This window comes from Taudactylus pleione, unplaced genomic scaffold, assembly GCF_031769625.1.
Source record: "Taudactylus pleione unplaced genomic scaffold, aTauple2 ptg000225l, whole genome shotgun sequence".
Lineage (NCBI taxonomy): Eukaryota > Metazoa > Chordata > Amphibia > Anura > Myobatrachidae > Taudactylus > Taudactylus pleione.
The window spans coordinates 1669064-1674057 of NW_028284627.1; the positions used below are offsets into that span (position 1 = coordinate 1669064).

The window sequence follows — 4994 nt, forward strand, 5'->3', positions numbered from 1 at the left end:
ATGGTGGTTTTTCAAATGTACCCAATTTTTATAATTGCCCCCCCCCAACCCAACCGGGTGCCCCAGGACCCTGGTGAATTGATAGACTGTTATAAATAACGGTTAAGCTCAATAAAATGCCTGTCCCTTCTGTATGTAGGTGACTCTAAGTAGATGGATAATGTAGATGGTGGATGCAGTGGCGTAAGTTCATCCCAGACGCCCAGAGGCAAGTTATAATTTGGTGACCCCCGTCACAGCCGCTGACACTGTAATGTAGTAATTTGCTTGTAGATAGACGAAGGCAGCAGCTGAAGGTCTGACATGGAGCTCTCCACTAGTGTATGGTGGCTTCTTAGGTGCCAGGAAGGGGTGCCATGTATTGGGCGGCCGTGATGATACCCTCAGGGTACATGCTGTAGTTACAGTCCTAATTGGGGTGAATGTGTTGTGGACAATGGAGGAGGTGCCGTCCCGTCAGCACCGAAGCCAGGCGGCAGGCGCCTCCATTGTGTCCCATAGTTCTGCCCCTGGGTGGGTGTCATGAGAGAGATCAGAAACAGAGCATCTTCCTGCCGGGATGTGTGCAATAAAGTGCAAATACGTTTAATACAAAAAGAGTTGTGTATATTGGTCACTCACATTACATATTTACATGGTACATACAGTGCGTAAAGCAGGCTGAGGTAACCTGAAGCACGCCACCTGTTGTTGACAAATAACTTCCAGTAGAAGCAGAAAACATCACAGATGCTGGGAGTTATAATTCAGCCAGAGAGCTACAGGTTGCTTTCCTCTGATGTAAACAGCAAGTCTTGATCTCATTATCCCTAACAACCAAACTCCCTGAGCACAAAGTAAACGTCTCTTTACAGTGTGTACTAGCAGCACCTCCACAAGCAAGGCCACCTAATTTCTATTAGATGTATAAAAAACCTCATCCAGATCAAAGATGTCTTTCATAAACTGAAGAACTTGATATCACATTGATCTTCCTTCATCATTTTTTTTTTCTTTTTGGATTCAAACAAGAGTTAATTTTTTCTGTTAAAAGGACTTGCGGTGGCATAAGTCACATGCATGTGCACAATAGCTCAGTATTTAAACATCACTAAACTAAATAAAAATTAAAACCTAGAAGAGTAGAACCCCCCTACAAAACAGTAGATATTGACGATCGCTGTGTCCTTTTGAACCCCCTATAATTTCCCATGTGTCCATCCACCACCTTATTTAGTGGCAGAAGCCTGCACAATGTCCTGAATGTGAATGGGGAGTGTCTCCAAACTTTGTCTTGCGGCTCAGAATCTCATACATGTAATCATCACTGCATCACCCTTATACACTGGGAGAGGTCTCGTCTATCTCAACCTGTAAAGCATCTCTGAAGAATTGGTAAGCACCGTGATTGTGTTTGAACACTGTAAGGACGACTTTCTTCATCTGTGTGCTATTTGCCATCAATTAGTAAGATTTGTACCAGGAGTTTCCCCATTTCTTTCCTGCGGACATGGATCTCCAACTGCACCTCATAACAATAAAAGACCTCATCCCTGCACTCCACGTCAAATCTGAAGTGCACAAAAGCAACAGGCGCAGAAAACTCATCTCTGGCAATAAGGTATCAGGCACATTCATCTGTCAGCTCTTCCAGCTCCTTCTATCCCCACTCGTTTTGTTCATATACAGTAGCAGCTGCATATTTGTCTTTGTGAGTTCAAAATCAAATACCCAGTCTAGAGTCTTCTGGTCCACATATGTTACTCTGCAGCACTCTATAGACAGATTCAACCCATTTCTGTCAAACTTCTTATTCTTAAAGACTGAAAGGCTGCTAAAAGGTCACCCTACTGATTGGCCGCTTGCACCTTGACACACACAGCTGCCATTGCAGCATCTTCCTTTTGCCGTTTTAATTTTATTTCTTTTGCCTGTACAGACTTCCTCCCAATGATGTAGCTGATGACGTAATACTTGGTGCTGTAGGGGGAGAAGAAGCTCATCCATTTTTTTTAAAGAATCAAAAAATTTAAATAAATAAATTAAAAACTAATCCTTCTATCCTTTCCCTGTCTTCATTCCATAAACATATTCCAACTCCCTTGGGCCTCTGACCTACTGTATTTCTTGATTAATGAACACATTCTTCCTAGGGGTCGTATAGTTTATTAAACTGCCATCCTGTCTACCACTGCAGTGTCACTCTGTGCCATGTTGGAAGCTGAACTGTCACATGTTAGTGCCACCCACTGCTGTCGCTTAGCTTAGCCAGCCAGCTAGCTCGATGTAACCTTTTGGCCTAAACTGGATGAAATCAATATTGTGAGCTGTGAGGTGGTCAAACTTGACTGTAAATGACTGGAAATAAATGTTATGAGGTTAATAATACTGTAGGGACATAAACAGGCCCAGATTATATGATTTTAGCTGTTTTTATGGGGTTTTTTTAGAAAAAATACAGATCCAAAACCAAAACATGCAAGAGTGATTTTGGCAAAACCAAATCCAGATCCAAAACATGAAAGAGATACAGATCCAAAACCAAAACATGTTGTCGGCGCACACCCCTAATACTTTCGCAGTTGAACTGCGTGTATAATCACTTGCATATGCAGTTGCGTACAGTAGTGAATCAAGCCCATGGACCACCTATATTAAACTATTGAGTGTTTGTCCCTTCTGAGTACTGCATCTATACCACAATGTTGTGATGACTGGGGACTGGTAGTTGATCCATACAAAGTATTATTCACAGAAATCTAAACTATGCCTTCGGACAGGAGGCACTTTGACTCCCCACATGGTGTCCTAGACATTCAGTTGGGGTATCAGTGACATTATGCTCTCTTAATTGCATGTTTCCAGAAAGTGGATTATCGTTATATTGTACAGAATCGGTATGAAATACCGACAGTCCGGATCCTGTGGGTCAGAATCCTGATGCCAGGATCCCGTCAGGGTTATCATACCGACACTTGTTTTGTCAGTATGCTAACCCCTCCCTCTTCCTACCCTAACCCTAACTTTCCCTGTTTGGTGCCTAACCCTAACCTCCCCCCCTATTGCCTGAACCTAACCTCCCCCTCCCCGCACCCTAAACCTTACCTTCCCCCTTAGTGCCTAGCCCTAGCCCTCCCGCTAATGCCTAACCTCTAGACCTAATCATAACCCTCCCCCCAACCCTGCTACTTACCTTCGGCATCCCGGGGTTCTGACCGCCGCTGGTATTCTGCCATCGGTAATGTAAGCGTCGGCAACCCGACCGCCGGGATGCCGAACGCATACCTATTGTACATGAACTTGCACCAAAGTGGGACATTTCTTTTATTATGTTTCCAGAGGTTAATCCCAGACAGACTAAACATTTTGGGGGAGATTTACTAAGCCTTGGAGATTGATAAAGTAGAGAGAGATAAAGGGGTCTATTCATAGAGCAGAGAAAAGCCCTGTTTTGCGGTAAACAGGACTTTTCTTTGCTTTCTGCTATTCACAGAGAGGGTTCCCGTGGAGAAGTTCATAACTTCCCCAGCGGCACCCCCACTCCATGGATGAATCGCATCACCATAGTGCAATTCATAGAAGAACGGAAAGCTCAGCTCTACAGATTTGCCATCTCAGGATGGTGTAATCTGTACTGCCAGACAAAAAAGAGCAGGGAAGTTGAATATTTCCCTGCTCTCGGCCCGGCACCTGGCACTGGATCTGCCCCCTTTCCTGGACCAGCAGCAATTGATAGCTGCTGGTCTAGGAAAGGGGGCGGAGTGAGGACCAGGTGCCCTGCAGAAAGAAATGCACATAGGGGACCTGCTTCCCGACGCTTCACAGGGGACCGCAAGGAGAAGAATGGACCACCGGAGCCCTCGTTTTCCGATCGCATCTGAAGAGACGTAAGTGTATATGAATTCATACTAAACAAAGCTATATATCGCATCAAAGTGATGCGATATATAGTGAAATGTTTACGTACAGTACATCTACATAAATACAACCCAAAGTACCAAAGAATTAGCTCTTAACTGTCAGGTTACAGACTGAGTTTGAAAAATGACAGTTAGGAGCTGATTGGTTGGTACTTTATCACTCTCCAAGGCTTAGCACATCTCGGTTTTCTTTGTGTCATTACAGGAGTCGTCCCATTTGTGAGACAAGAAAACACAGACCGTTTTCAAAGGAATTTTGGACAGTATTTGAACTCTGTAATTTATGTGGATATGTGATAGTGTTCATATTTGTTGATTAATATTATTATTGTTGCACCAAAGTATGCTTTCCTGTCTTATTGATTATTTATGTTGGTGTTTGGTGTTGGTGGCACTTCTAGGTTTTCCTAGACTGGCAAATTGTGTGTATAATAGGATTACATAGTAACACTGCACCAGTCTACTGCCTCCATTAACTATAGTATAGGTTTTAGTCAATTCTGATTTTGTTTTTATGATGATTGTATTTTCTACATTTTTTGTAAACTGTCCGTGACTTCCCCGGTCATCCTCAGATGAGCGATGGTCAAGCAGATGACCTGGTGCTGCATCTAACCCTCCCCCCCCACAGCCTACCCTAACCCTCCCCCTAGTGCCTTACCCTAATTCTCCCCCTAGTGCCTAACCCTAACCCTCCACCTTACCCCACTACTTACCGTCGGGATGCCGGCGATTGGGATGCTGGCCCCAGGATTCTGACTGGTGTCGAGATTCTGGCACCAACACTGGCATTCTGAGCGCCGGCATTCAGACAGCCGGGATTTAAACTACATCACATGTTTTCATGTGTTGCACCTAAAATGTCCCAATGAGTAATTTCACAATTCTTAGGGGTCTATTTACTAAGCAGTGTTAGGAGACAGAGTGAAAAGTGATAAGGTGCCAGCCAATCAGCTCCCAACTGCCATCTCACAGGCTGTGTTTGAAAAATGACAGTTAGGAGCTGATTGGCTGGTACCTTATCACTTTTCACTCTGTCTCCTAACATTGCTTAGTAAATAGACCCCTAAATGACTTACTGTAACATATAAAAAT

General features: G+C 43.9%; 1 pseudogene; it reads right to left on the reverse strand.

Moving 5' to 3' along the window:
- Window positions 1–1212: 1212 nt before the first annotated feature.
- On the reverse strand, window positions 1213–1883 carry LOC148517203 (N-alpha-acetyltransferase 40 pseudogene; annotated as a pseudogene).
- Window positions 1884–4994: the final 3111 nt, after the last annotated feature.